Source organism: Pinus tabuliformis, chromosome 8, assembly GCF_031772625.1.
Source record: "Pinus tabuliformis cultivar Carrire ecotype Pingquan chromosome 8, CPIR1, whole genome shotgun sequence".
Classification (NCBI taxonomy): domain Eukaryota; kingdom Viridiplantae; phylum Streptophyta; class Pinopsida; order Pinales; family Pinaceae; genus Pinus; species Pinus tabuliformis.
This window is the reverse complement of record NC_142294.1, coordinates 873,168,464-873,184,887: the sequence shown is the minus strand read 5'-3', so window position 1 is coordinate 873,184,887 and position 16,424 is coordinate 873,168,464.

Genomic DNA, 16,424 nt, shown 5'->3' with positions numbered 1-16,424 from the left:
ACCAAATGGAACAACTACGAACTCATAATGCCCAAACCGAGTTCGAAATGCAGTTTTTGAGATGTCCTCTTCCTTAATCCTCAATTGGTGGTATCTAGATCGTAGATCGATTTTTGAGAAAACCATTGCTCCCTTCATTTGATCAAATAGGTCATCTATTCGAGGTATCAGGTACCTATTCTTTATTGTGGCTCTATTTAAGTCTCTATAATCTATGCATAGCCGCAAGGAACCATCCTTCTTCTTGACAAAAATCACTAGTGCACCCCAAGGTGAAATACTAGGTCTGATAAATCCCAAGTCTAAGAGCTCTTTTAACTGCATCTGCAACTCACAAAGTTCCAGATTTGTCATCCTATAGGGTGTCTTAGATATTGGTTCTGCACCAGGTTTTAGGTCGATTGTGAAACCAATCTCCCTCATAGAAGGTGATCCAGGAAATTCCTTAGGAAAAACATCCTTGAATTCTGACAAAACTGGATGTTGATCTAGGGAGGGTCCTTTCTAGTCACTTATAGCCTCGACCACATATAGCTTGCAACCTTGTCGAAGACAATGTTTTACCTTCATCATGGATATGAATCATAGTGACACTCCCCTCTTGATTCCAAAAATCTCAATTGGCCTACCTTCATCATCTAAACAAATCACCTTCTTCTTGAAACAGTCTACCAAAGTGCGATGAGCTTCTAGCCAATCCATTCCAATAATTACATCATACGTCCCCAATGCTATGACGTATGCCTTCAACTTAGTCATACACACCCCGAGGTTTACCTGACATTGGTCAACACTAGGTCCTACTGCTTGTTTTATCCCAGAAGCCATATCAACTTGTTCAAAGTAATCGTGCTCATAGGCTGCCAACCCACATTTTTCTAATGTAACTGGTGAAATGAAACTATCTGTAGCACCAGAATCAAAAAAAAAATTAACTTTTACTTTGTTTATCATACCTGAGGTTTCTACCATGGCAGACTAGTGTTCAACTTGCTGGTTTTCAACTGCTGCATAGATTCAATGGTGGCTATTCCCCCCCCCCACTGGTGCCTTTCCTTCTCTACGATTGTTACCAGCTTGTAACTCAGGGCAGTCTCACTGGTAATGAGGTCCTCTGCATCCCCAACAAGTGATGCATGGTAGACCTTTAACCGAATGTTGTGGAGTTCTTTGGAAAGAGTTCCTTCCCTTGGGACCCCTGCCCCCACTTGTTGCTCCTCGCGTATGACTTTGATTTGTACACGCCCTTGAATCTGCGGGTGAAGCTGCCCTAGTAACCATTGAAATCCTCACTGTTGGTGCTCTAGGTACAACCCTGTTTCCATATGGTGATGGCCTCAAATTTCCTCCCCTGGGGAAGGTATGAGGGGCCTTTCCCATAAACCCTGGTTGGCATGGAAAAATGGCTTTGCCTCCACCCTTTAAGTCTAAGTGTTCTTCAACATAACGAGCCCATTCTACAGCTTCTGCAACTGAGGGTGGTTTCCACATCCACACCATTGCCCTAATCTTAGGGTTCAATCCATAAATAAAACGATCCACTTGGCGCTGGTCAGTATCCATGTAGGAGACATACTTGACCAATTCCATGAATCAAATTTCATATTCTTCTACTGTACGATTTCCCTGTACCAGGGCATGGAAGGCTCCTACCTGTTGTTCTTCATAATATGCTGGCAGGTACTTTTTCTTGAATCTCTCCTCAAATAATTCCCAAGTAACTGTGTCTGGAGTGAGGTGTAGTTGACGCTCCAAGTTACCCCACCAATTCAGAGCACTATCTCTGAGTTGGAATATTGTTATTTTAGCTTTTGAATTGGAATTGTAATCCCTTAGTGTGAAGCACCTTCTCATTCCTTCTAACCAGGCTTCTGCATGTTCACTGGCACAACCTTCTGCAAACTCCAGGAGCTTAATCTTTTGGAGCTCCCTAGTAATGTCCTCAATTGGAGGTCCTCTATCAGAGTCTCTTGATCCCTCGAGATTTCCTAACCTTGATGGAGGGTGCTCTACTTCCACTTCAATTGTTTGGCGCCCTTTTAAAGCCTCATTAATCACCTCTAGGGAACGCAAGATGAGAGTCAACTCCGGTGAAGGTAATGGGTTATTTGTAGGAGGTCCTTGTGATGACCCTCCTTGACCTTGATTTCTTCGCGTCCTCACCATTTGAATTGTTCAAATATCTGTAGGATACGCAAGACTCATTAATCCAACTTAGGACTTATCCACTCTTAGCTGACTCACATACATTATTTAACCGACATTATTTAAATGTTTTGGTAAAAAAAAAAAAATTGTAACATAAAAAGATATTACCATAAATTTAAATTATCCTTACCTCAATAAAACACAGTGTCACTAATCACAAGTACATTAAACCAATTAAAACCCTAATGCAAAATTTCCAACCACAAACTGCAACACACACAATACAACACATATAATGTGCTTATTCTCAAAGCGAGGACAAACACAACACATACCATAACATAACAAAACAACCAAACATTGAGATTCATGACTGCATGCCAATATTACACCTAATTTTTAGGTAGATACAGGCCACTACCACTTAATTAAAATTAAAGCTACATTTATCACGATTATTAATTAACATCTCCATGTCGAAGTTCTATATGGCACTTTAGGCATAGAGCTACTAGCATTGTTCATAAACGCTAAGGCAACACAATAATTCAGAGTGACCTTACTCATTAAAATGACAAGTTTTTATAAATAATGATAATATATATTTTCAAATGATAATGGTAAAAGTTGGTTTGGTTCTAAGTATAACTTAAATTTCTCCAACAATTATTGATTAAATGACTTCTAAGATAGGAAAATGTTTAAACCTAAAACTAAAAAAAATAATAAAGAAAATAAAAATTATCACTATTCTTAATTCCTACATTACCATGTAAATAAAGACAATTTGAAAATCAAAATATTACCATGTAAATAAAGACAATTCTCTACCTAATATGACCACAATAATCCTAAGGGTAATCTTTAGGGGAATTTATGGCTCATCCTCTTCCTATAGCCTATCATGGCTCATGCACTACCTAATATGGCACAATAGTCCTAGAATTTGACATTATGTAATATTTAGGAGCAATTATGGCTCCTTCATATTGTAAAGGGCTTATGGAGCTTTTGCTTTTGTGGTTTTTGGGCTCATTGATTGTGGTGATTCAGTTTCACAACCATTTTAATTTTTATTTTTTTTTGAGACTTAAATTTTAAAGAAAACAAAACATCATGCATTATGTGTATTATCTTCTAGAGCTCTAAATACTCCGGCTGCTCTAAACACCGTCAAAAACACGAAGGTTTGACTGCAAAATTTGGGTTATAGTTAGCTTAAGGCTAAAATGGTGGAGTCATGTTTGAAACTAGCACAATCCGTTGACAGGTAAAATCCACAATTAAAATTCCGAGTTTGAATAAATGGGAGTTGCAGAGGAGGGAAAAACACCAATGAGGAGGAGGAAGTCCAGCAAGGGTTTGCAGGAACAAGAGATCGCAGAAGAAATGGGACAAAAAGAGAACTTTCATCTTCAACTTCACAAAGCCATTTAGCGGTTGAGGGATCGAGGCCCCTACACTGCTGCCAAATGGTAAAATCCATTACATTTTTCTTTTCCCATCATCCAAGGCCTCATTTCCAGAATTAATTTAAGCCCAAAATGCATAGCAATGCCATCATTTTGAAAGTGAATTTGTGTGATTGAGACTATTTATTTATCATGTCTTTGCAGGGCCGCGGAGCAGTTGGTGGGTTTAGAGGAAGAGGAGAGACCGCTGACTCCTTTGTCGGCGTTTATTCGGATGGACAGGGGGAGTTCTTCCTCCTCGGCAAGGAGGGAGTGGAGGATGTACGCAAAGTGTTTGACAGAATGCCTGCAGGGACTGTAATGTCAAGTAATATATTGTTGACATGATATGTCAATTTTGGGGGGGGGAGGGGGGGATGTTGAATGCTCAACATTTGCTCGAGAAAATGCCCAAATGAGACATTGTTTCCTGGAATGCGATGATTGCAAGCTATGCATAGCATGGGTATGATGAAGAGGCTCTTAAACTCTTTTGCCGGATGTACAGGTTAAACATGAAGCTGGACCATTTCACCTTTGGCAGTATTTGCAGTGTGTGTGCAGGGATGGAGGCTCTGGAATAGGGACAACAAGTTCATTCCCTTATTATCAAATCTACTTATGAGTCTAATGTGTTTGTCGGTAGTGCCATTGTCGATATGTATGCTAAATGTGGTAGTGTAAATGATGCTCGCTACTTCTTTGAGATAATGCCTAAAAGGAATGTTGTCTTATGGACTTCGGTGATCTCTGGTCATGCTCAATGGGGCAGAGTGAGGAGGCCTTGAAAGTCTTCTACCAATTGCTACAGGTAGGCACGAAGCCAGACTAGTTTACTTGTGTCATTGTTATCAGCGCTTGCGCCAACCTGGCTGATTTGAAATAGAATATGCAATTTCATGCATACACCATTACGGCAGGATTTGAATCATATGTTTCTGTTGGTAATGCCCTTGTTACAATGTATGCAAGTTGCATGAGCATAGAAGATGCCAAACATGTATTCGACAAAATGGTTGTTCAGGATGTAATATCCTGGACTACAATAATTTACAGGATACGCAAGGTTTGGGTATATAGATCTTGCACGCCACCTATTTGATAGTATGTCTGAGCGAAATGTTGTATCCTGGAATTCGATGATTGTAGCATACGTCCAACATGGTTTTGGGTGAAGAGGCTTTTAAAATTGTTTAGTCAAATGCATCAAGGAAACACTAATCCAGATTGGATCACCTTTGCTTGTGTTGTGGGTGCAAGTGCCAACTTGGCAGCTTTGAAACAAGGTAAACAGATTCAAAGCTGCATCATCAAAGCTGGATTTGAATCTTATGTGTTTGTGGGCAATGCCCTCATTATCATGTATGCCAAATGTGGAAACATAAAAGATGCATGGACTCTATTCAACACAATGCCTCCTATATTTGCCTCTCCACCTCAAGCCACACTTACATCAGTGGCAAACACTCGAGATCAACTGCCAAAGAGTCGACAATCTATAACAAATGTAGTTCTAGTGTTTAGCACTAGAGTTATTTCCAAACACAACACAATGACTTCACCTATGGCTCAGATTATTATTTCAATCAAGATCTACATATGAACAATAACCATCTCACAAAATAGTTCACATCTTAACGTGCACAACAGCTTAAAAGTAATTTGTTTTCTTTGATAGTGGACATTTTTTTAAATGTCATTTTTCCAGTGGGGACATCAACACTATCCCAAAAGACAGTCTTGAAAGCTGAACCATATCTGGAAATTTATATCAGAATTTTTATTTTTATTTTTTACTCTTTCACTAGCGGTCCAGATAGTTTTCAAAAGTTGCCATTAATGTAGCCCTAGGCAGGACTCCGCTTACTGTGCCTTTCTCTCCATTCTTGAAAACCATTACAGTTCCAGTTCCTTATTCAAAACCTTCACATTTCATAGTTTATGGATTCAATTTTGATGTCATTGATGCTAAAAATGGTCAGTGCATACTGTTATGTCAATTTTCACAGCTGGTATAGTTGTTCATTATGCTCTTGGAGTAAAGATTCTGATATTTCGGGAAAAATATTTACCCGTCACCATAGAGAAATGAAAAGCACGAGGAGAATGTTTACCCGAAGTCAGTAAATTATAGGAATTTGGATGATTGGTATTTCTGAACACCCAACATTGGGAGATCCTCTGGATGGTAAATTACTTTGCCATACCCATGTTCAGCATATCCGATGATGATAGAATTCCATGAAACTGAATCATGTTCAGGCATTGTGTCCTTAAGATATTCAAACAAATGCTACAGACAGGTATCAATCCATACCATATTACATTTATTAGTGTTCTTTCTGCATACCACCATACAGGTTTAGTCAATGAGGGTCGCCAATACTTCAATTCCATGAGTCAGGATTACAATCTTGGGCCAGGAATTGAGTACTATGCATGTATGATCGATCTTCTTGGCCAAGCAGGCCTCCTGAATGAAGCAGAGGACTATATCAATAGTATGCCATATGAGCCTAATGTGGGTATTTGGGGAGCATTGTTGAATGCTTGCAGGATCCATGGCAATTTGGAGTTAGCAATACGTGCTGCAGGACACTTCTTTGAGTTAGAAATGTACGACTCTGGGTTGTATGTACTCATGGTTACGACTTCTTAGAGATGTGGACAAGGAAACACGTGAAGCCTTTGTAAATGAAGTAATGAGGTTAGTGGAGCTTGATTCTTTGTGGGACGCATTGGTTGGTCTTCTAGGAAGTGTTGGCCTTTCTACTGAAGAGGGGAAGGTGGAGAAATCAGATCCACATAATTTAAAAAAAAAATTAGCGGAGATTTGTGTCTAGTGGGTCTTGGGTCCAGATTTTGAATCTGGGCTCTGATACCACATGTAAGGTCCCCTCCTAGGGTCCTCTACCAGATCTATATTCTCTAATTTTAAATGCAATAAAAGGGCAATAATTTATTTTCTGACAAGACATTTAAACGATGATATTTTACCATTTAAAATCTAATTCCTACAATTTAAATAGTGAACATTTCATTTCAATCACTTACATAAGTAATCTATGCATAGAGGAATACATGTACCGATGGCTCGGTGGAGATGCCCTTGAGCTGTTGCTCCTGCTGGAATGCTCCTCTTGACTACCGACTAGATTTACCTCCTAGCCTACTAGGAAGTAATTCCTAGCCCAGGAAACCTCCACAGGTTCCCTAGCCCTCCGAGCCCAAGTCCAACCAGATGTAGTGTGTCCAAGATAAAACAATACTCCCCTCCTCTCTCTCAAACAATTCCTCCAAAACCACAGCCCAACCAAAACCAAAGCAAGATCAAGGATCCCCCTTCCTCCCCTCATCCTTCCCCTTTTATGCCCCCTTCTCTTCTCCACCTCAACCACCTCTCATTAATGTCATAACTTCTCCCTCATCCTTACATTTGACTTCTCTTCTCCCAAGTAAACATGAGAGGACATTTGGGAATGTGATATGAATATAAAATTGGGTAATTAATTGGAGAGGACCATGTCTTCTCCCAAGTAAATATTTTGGGGATGAGAGATGAATATATATGTTGGTAATTAATTGGAGAGGACCATGTCTTCTCCCAAGTAAATGTGAGAGGACATTTTGGGGATGAGAGATGAATATATAAATTGGTAATTAATTGGAGAGGACCATGTCTTCTCCCAAGTAAATGTGAGAGGACATTTTGGGAATGAGGTATGAATATATATAATTTGGTAATTAATTGGAGAGGACTATGCCTTCTCCCAAGTAAATATGAGAGGACATTTTGGGGATGAGAGATGAATATATATAATTTGATAATTAATTGGAGAGGACTATGCCTTCTCCCAAGAAAATATGAGAGGACATTTTGGGAATGAGGTATGAATATATATATATAATTTAGTAATTAATTGGAGAGGACTATGTCTTCTCAAAATTTAAAAATTTGGGGAGGTAAATTGGGAATAATAACAAAATTTATATCAGTACTAAATTTACAGTTTCACCAATGTAGGTATGTACCAATATTTCTTGATAATTATAATTCCATATTTTAAGGAATTTTAAACACTTAGTAAAATCTGCAGGATAAGATTAAATAGGGCATTATAGAAGAACAAGATCACAGTAGTGGCAGCAAGGGTGTTGTTCCATGATCAGGGCCTACCACTACACTTGTGGGTTGATGCATGCAAACCAACGGTTTATGTTCAGAGCCATAGCCCACATTGGATACTTGAGATGAAGACACCAAAGGAGCCTTATTCTGGTAAGAGGTTAGATGTTTGTCACTTCAGGATTTTTGGGTCATCATGTTATTTCCATGTGACCACAGATGCACGGAAGAAGCTTGAGCCAATAGCAGAGTTAGGGATCTTTGTGGGGTACACTGATACACCCCACAACTATTGGGTGTACATGCCAACCAGTCGGAAGACAGTGGTTTGCAAGGATATCAGGTTCGATGAGGAGAAGGCCATGCGAGTATCCCTTGAGAGGGAGCTTGAGCTACATGCGGATGAGGAGCTTTTAGCTCCTAATGTTGAGGGGCCTTAGATTGATGTGGAGAAGCCACATGCAGAGTTTCAAAGAGTGGAGACATCCACTCAGGCAGAGTGTTCCAGAGAGGGAAGAAAGTGCACTAGAGAGGCTGACAAATTGTTAGATGATGCATGGGAGAATGTGGGAGCACCCTCTTCTCAACGCAGAAAGAGGAGGTCAACAGAGAGGTACACTGGATACATGCCACTTATGGGTGCATGCGTTGTGATAGAGCCATCTTCGTTTCACGAAGCAGTGCGGCAGTTAGTTTGGGTTGATGCGATGGTGGAGGAGTATGACTCCATAGTTCGAAACAGTGTTTGGGATGTGGTCCCGAGACTGGAGGACAAGTCAGTTGTGATCTCCTGTTGGCTTTACAAGGTAAAGCAAGATGCATATGGTAGTGTGGAGAAGTATAAGGCCATATTTGTGGCCCGTGGCTTTTCACAGTTTGAGGGGATTGACTATGATGAAACCTTTGCTCCTATTGTAAAGTACTCATCAATCAGATCTATTTTGCCACTATCAGCATATATGGGTTGGAAGATCCATTAGATGGATGTGAAGACTGCCTTCCTCAATGGCATGATCGAGGAAGAGGTGTACATAGAGCAACCCGAAGGTTTTGAAACTTTGGACCATGAGTCACATGTGTGCCAACTCAAGAGAGAATTGTATTGGTTGAAGCAAGCACCCCATGCTTGGTACACCAAGATAGATATCTACTTCAATGGGTTGGGCTTCACAAAGAGTGAAGCGGATGCGAACCTGTATCACATAGTGGTGGAAGGTAAGTTGTTGATCATTATACTCTATGTAGATGATATTATACAGATAAGTGATGAGAAGCTCATCAAATATTTGCGAGGACCTTGCAAGAGAGTTTGAGATGAAGTACATGGGTCTCATAGATTACTTTCTTAGCATGGAGGTATGGCAGGGAGATGGGGAGTTATTTGTATCTCAGGGCAAGTATGCCAACGAGATACTCGGGAGATTTTGCATGGAGAGAAGTAAACCCATTAAGACTCCTCTAGATGATAACAGGAGGAAGTAGGATGTTGATTCAGGGGAAGTAGTGGAAGCTGTTGTTTACAGGCAGCTTTTGGGTTCACTCATGTACTTGGTGAACACACAACCGGATATGTGCTATGCAATTAACTAGCTTAGTCAAGTGATGGTTAGGCCTACCAAGTTGTATTGGAAGGCAGAAAAGCATGTATTGAGATACCTCAGAGGCACTACTCAATTTGGGTTATGGTACATACGGACAGAGGGAGTGAAGCTTCAAGGCTTCACCGATGCAGATTGGGTATGGAATCCATCTGATAGGAAGAGCACATTAGGAGAAATCTTTAGCATTGGGTCAATGACATTTTCTTGGTACAACAGGAAACATAGATCGCTTGCACTCAATTTGGCAGAGGCATAGTACATGGATGCAAGTCAAGAAGCATGTGAGGCTATCTGGATGAGGAAGATTCGGGTTGGTTTGTTTGGTCGACAGATGGATCCGACAGTGATTTATTGTGATAATTAAAGTTGTATCAAACTCTCTAAAAATCCATTCTTTCATGATCAGTTCAAGCATATTGATATCCACTATCATCACCTCAGAGATTGTGTATTGAGGTGGATCATGGTGTTAGATTACATTCCCACGAAGGACAAAGATGTTGACATCTTGACAAAGGCATTGTAAAGATGTAAATTCAAGTTTCATAGAGACAGGATCAAGGTAGTTGATAATCCCTTTCTTGTTGAGAGGGGGTGTTGAGAAATGTCAATAAGAAATTCTAGTTTAATTTTTCCTTGAATTAAACTGTGAATTAAATTTGAGTTCTGTTCTCATAACAACTTAAAATAGTTAAATTAAGTTTATTAAACTTATTTAACTTAGGAATTTTGAGTTGGAAGTCTTTTAGAAGCCATGTATATGTTCTCCCTAATTTGTAGGAGTCCAGTATGAGTTAATTGTGAGTTGTAAAATATAAGACTCGGTTTCATAAGTCAGTTCAGTTAAATTAGTTCTAAAACTGATTGAGAGAACTAATAGTGAGTTAATAGTCAGTGGTGTCACTAACGAAATCCACCAATGCTACTCAATTTAACTGAATATTTACTCATTAGAAACTCATGCATGTCAATTCTGAGAAATACCCAATTGAGACTAGAGTGCAGGGATAGTGCACTATTTGTTTTAGATTTTTCTGAGTTGCACTGATAATGCATGCAATCAGGAACTGATCCTTAAAAGATTGCACTATTTTTAGAGGCTTTATTTCCCTTTAAATACAAGCTATCCTTTATAGTAATTACACATTGGAATGGAGACTTTGAGAGCTTGTGAAGAGGCTAAGTTTTGGCCTTGAGATTGCTTATGAGTTGGAGATTGAATTTACTGAGTGTTGGGATTGTTCTAGAGAGAACAAGCATTGTAATTTCATCTTGATTTTTCAAATTAATACAAAACAGATAGTGGGGTTTTGAGTTGTGGCTTTCCTCGGATATTTATTGTTTTATGTGTTGTTTATTCTCTTCCTTTCTTGATTATTGTTTGCTTGATGTTTATGGGCTTCCCCTATAAAGAGTAGAAGTAGATTCTTGTCTCTTGCTTTAGAAAATTGCATTAGCTTGTAAATCTACAGGATTTTCTACACTTACTTATTGTTCGGGTTCGGATAGAGTTGAGTAAGAATTTAAGGTTGCTTAGGTAGAGTAGGATGAGTGAGTTATGGTTGAGGTTAGGGTGGAGGTAGTAAATCGGGAGGCAAGTTAACTTGATGCCTCCACCCTTGTGATGGTTTACCCTATTAAGAATATTGGGGTGGATATGGCTGAAAATGATGGATGACAGGTTGAGGAGGATATGGAGGAGAATAAGGCCAAGAAGAAGGTGTGTACCAAGATGGATGAGTGGAAGATTACCAAGCTTGCAAGGGTGCATTCTGATTTGGATTATAATAAGAGTAGTGTGCACCTTGCATGCCTTGTTGATATGCCCTAGGTCCTTGAGGTCTTCTTTGATTGATGAAACAAATTTGCTCTGACCCCCCTTCCACCCCTTGATATACAACTTTTAGTCCTGGAAAAGAAGGGAAATTTTATATTGCATGATTTTCTACAGAGACTAGGTAGACCTCTATGACATTCAATGGACACTCATTCCTAGGATGTCTTTGGTTCATCTATGGCAAAAAGTGGCTAGTTCCCTTTCTACTTCCTCCTACTTTCTTTTTATTTGCATGGTATCCTTTTGCAATGAAAAGGTGTGTAGCATTTCACTCTTGAAATCCTCCATCATGTTACCTATCTCATTATTAATGGATGTTGTGGAGGGAGAGGAACTGACCAAGACTTGACTAACCCTACCCTTCTTCCTAGCAGCCCTAGAGTGATTCTTGAATACATTTTTGATGTCATCATAGGATAAATGATAGATATATCCTCTAGAAAACATGTTGAGGGTTTCCAACATATCCTCCCTGACCCCTCCGAGAAGAGCTAGCTTGAGTGATTCAAGATCAAGGGTACGATTGGCTCTCCTACAACTGAGTTGAAATCTCTCCTCATAGCCTTCTAGGGATTCATCAGGTCCAAGAGTCATCCTAAATATTTCTTCCCTGGTTTCTTTAGACTACAGTAGTCCCTATACTTGTTATTGAAGCGTTGTGGCATTTGGGCCCAGGGAGTGATGCTACTGCTAGGCAGACCCATAAACCAGTGCAAGGTTTCATCTTTAATGTTAGAGGGGAATAACTTCAGCTTCTTCTCATTAGAGGCATAGTCATAGGTCCTACATACAACATAAAATTCAAACATGAAGGTGTTAGGATCCTTATAAGTTAATTCATGGAAGTGTGGAAGGGCAGTAGAGCTTATGTTATTCATTCTAGCCTCTCCTCTGACAGGGAAAACCTCATTGTCCTCGTTTTCAGCCATAATTTAGGTAGGTGAAGTGGGTTCTTCTTCTTCCCTAATAGGGTCTTCAAAAATTTCAGGTTTCTCACCTAGAGGGTCTTCTAACTCCCTTGTAATCAGAAAGGGAAGCACGTAGTCACTGAAGAAGAGTGAAGGTTGATCGTTTGATGGTGTGGGGGTTTTTGGTAAGAATTTTCCTTGATTATCCCTCCTCCTACAAGGCATGAAAGAAATATTTTTTTATTTATTTTTTACTTTTTTCAAAAATAGTATGCAAAACAAAAAACAATGCTTAAGCATAAACAACATCTAATTAGACACCTACAAAACAAAGGCACCAAAAAATGGTAAGCCCTGGTATTGCACCAAGAATGTTACAACTCCCAAGGGCTCCTCAACTCAAATTATAAACCCAGGGTTCGTAAAAATTTCGATGTGACAGTGCTATATGCACAGTAGATAGGATTCCACTTATGCCACCCTCTGTTATGAAATTAGCTAAAAAGTGCTCAGAGACCCTTCCTCCTACTAAATTAGAATGAAAGCTTGTTGATAAAGGTACAATTGAAAATTGCATCTAGATATGAAGGTATAAATGCCATTGACTCAACTTGTAAATGCTAACTAATCAATTCATGAAAGGATAAAGGATAATATGCTTACAGAGAGAAAGCTATTTTATCTTGCATAATTCATCAAACTATCAAATCTACTTGCAGAAGGGAAACTAATTTATCTTGCATAATTCATCAAACTACCAATCAAAATTGTATGTATTGTCTACCTAGTTCAAACTTGCTAGTAAATCAATAACCTACTTGCATCATACTTGTGATAAAGAAACTAACTTTACTCTATTTTTGTAGCAAATAAAAGGAAGGGTTGGAGTGGCCTAGGAGCTTCCCCTGATCATAAAATAATAGTTGGGGGTCATTATTCATCTAGACTAAGTCAAAGTTGCAGTGGGGATCAAAACTAATGAAGGAAAGTGATGCTAAAGGTTTGCTACATGAGGCTTGTAATGCTAGAGGAGAGTCTGTAATGCTACAAGAGGGCATTCGAGTGGCTTTTGGATTTGAAAAGGATGTCTTGAGGGTATGGTGTTATCACCAAAAAATTGATCATCTAGCCTAATTTACTAGATGGATCGAAGTACACCATTGAGCTCAAACATTTCATTTGTTGGGTTTACACATTATAGAGGAGAAAGAATCTATACAAGTTGAAGACGTTTGAGGATAGCCAAGAACCCATACCATAGAGGGGGACTAGTAACATTTATTTGTTCCCTTCATAGTTGTTATAATAAAAAGTATTCGTTGTCTATTTGGTTTCCATTGGATGATTGGAGTTATTACTATTTATTTTTGTTGTTTAACTTGATTGTCTCATAGATCAAGGTTTTGGCAAGTTTTGTTTCTATCAGTTGCTGCAGATCTACAATGTTTAGCAGAATATGTTATCACCAAAAAATTGATCATATAGCCTAATTTACTAAATGGATCGAAGTACACCATGTAAAGCCAATTTTACCATAGTAAAATTTCTTTCGCTATGAGAAATTAAACCACATTTGTTAAGTAATTTATAACTAAACTCATGAAGAATAATTAAATAAATCACTATTTATTTGATTTTATTCTATGAATAATTAATTAAACTATTGTTCAATTATTATTCCTTGTCATGTTTGACCCAATTATGAAAAATCAACAGTTAAATTATTAATTATCTTATTTTTCTCTAGGAATAATTAATTAATCACTGATTAATTATTATTCCTTGTCAAATTTGACTAAATCCCTTAAGAATAATTAAATAAATCATTATTTTTTTTATTATTCCTTAACTAATTCCTTGAGATGATAAATAAATCATTTATTTATATATTATTTCTAAATAAAAGTTTAAATACTTTTTCCCTCGTAACCAAATATAATAAAATATTCCAAGTGGTTATTCCAAGAATGGGGTTAATAATATTTTATTATTGCTCATTATTCAAGGATAACTCAATATTTTATTATAACTAGAAGGGTTTTCCATTCATTGTTCACTTTTGATTATTTTCATTGTTGCACTCATTGTTGTAGCTCTCATTATTTTCATTGTCCACCATCACTTTTCTTCCATTTGAGTTCCCATTGAGCTCAAATATTTCATTTGTTGGGTTTACACATTATAGAGGAGAGAGACTTTACACAAGCTAAAGACGTTTGAGGATAACCAAGAACCCATCTCATAGAGGGGGACCGATAATATTTATTTATTCCCTTCATAGCTGTTATAATAAAATCTATTCTTTGTATATCTAGTTTCCATTGGATGATTGGAGTTATTAATATTTATTTTTGCTATTTAACTATGATCGTGGCATAGAACAGGGCTTTGGCAGGTTTTGTTTCTATCAGTTGCTACAGATCTACAATGTTTAGCAACGATTTATATTGTTGAGACTGTTTGTCATCCACAGTCTTAAGTGGGTTCTTTCCGTACATCTTTGAGAACAAAACACTACAACAAAATTGGCAACTCCATTGGTTTTTTACTTTAGATCCAGAAACCTGGGTGACCTTCAGTTTTTGGCTTAGGGTTTCTTCTTTTTTCAGTCTCTTAATGATGTTTTCTAGCTTTTTAACCCTAGATATGTTAAATTTCTGACTTCCGCAAGTTTTTCGGTCTTTTCTGTAGGTCACAGGAACCATCCGAGATAGGGATGGCAGTTTTTCCTGAGATTTGTTGACCAAGAATCAAGGAGCAGAAATCACAGTTTTTAGCCCAAAAAGTGTGATCTCACCTGAAAACAGGTCAGTTCCTGCGATTTTAGGGTTTCCTTGTTTTTTCAGATCTGTTTCAGGGTTTTGTCGAGAATTGTATGCTGGGTTGTTTGACCTCTATCTCATCCCGCTTAGGTCTTGATCTACTATGATTTACTCGTTGAAGTGGAATTTATCCCTCTAGGGCTTCTAGTACGCTTCCACCCTTATAGGAGGTGTTTAGCTAAGTGAGTAGTCTAAGTTTCTGTAGCACTTTCAGCCATATTTTCCATATATGTAACCTTTTGTTTCAGATCTCTAAATATAGGTTGTTTCCATCCATAGTTTCATATTAAACCTTGTTTGGTCATTGGCCTTAGGGTCCCATCGGTTGCCCTAGGTTTTTCACCCATCTCCTTATCTTTTTGCAGCGATCTTCCTCTTTGGTTTTTTTCGTAGTTGCACCACTTTCCAATAGCCTAGTGTCATTTGATCCCAGTCACATTGACAATTAGATCTCTTGACCTTTTTAGTGTGTTTTTTAGTTAATTTCGCCACCAACCAGCACAGTGTTTGCAAACCCAGTTTGGGTGGGGTTTAGTTAATTGTTTTGTTGTTCATTTTCTGTTGTTAATTTCAGTTTATTTTCAGCAAGCTTTTTTCTTTCTTCAAATATGATCTCGGCTTAATCAATAAACACACTTACACACACAAGCACACCTTAAGCTAAGGGTGCTTGCTTTACACCACCAAGCCAAGACCTAACATAATAAATTTATTTCCCCTCACAAAGACAATGGCATATTGTTGATCTCCCTTCACCATTTTTGTGTCACGTGTGTCTTTCCACCATTGCGCCACCAAGGCATTTGTCGTGGAGAATCTTAGGTATTCATCCCCAGTTTCTGCTTGGGCATATTACTCCTCCCCACCGCATTCGAATTCATACCCCTCCAAGTCCCCATACCAACTCTTCTCTTGGTTCATCTAATTCTGAGCCTCCTTCACTGCATATCGTCACCATCTCTGGACCCACAGCTGGTGTAGGAACCCAACCTGTTGTTGGCTCCAGTTCTATCCCGTTAGTCGCATCAATTAGAACAGTCTTAGGAACTGTTCTAATAGCCCCCATGCTCCCTTTTATGGCTCGGTTAAGTCTACCGGATTTTAGCCAGTTGATAAATGACCCCATACACCACGACGTTGATTGGCCTTCTATGCCGATTAAGCTTCCCTCATACATCCCAAAGTTTGAGGGTAATGCTAGAGAAGATCCTACTAACCATGTCTGCTCCTTCCACATGTGATTTTCTTCCAACTCCATTACTGATGACTCCATTCATCTTTGACTCTTCTAATGCATGGTCACTAGACACACTGCAAAATGGTATGTAGACCAGCCCACCACATCTCATTCCATTTTCGTGACGGTTGCTAAAGCATTCCTCTCATATTTCTAGTTACCTCTGTGGTACAACACTGGTACAAAGCTATTGACCTCATTCCGTCAGTCCTCCGCCACTCACCTATCTGACCATGTTCAAGAGTGGCGTAGAAGGAGGAGCACATGTCGTGGCCCACCCTTCGAAGACCCTAT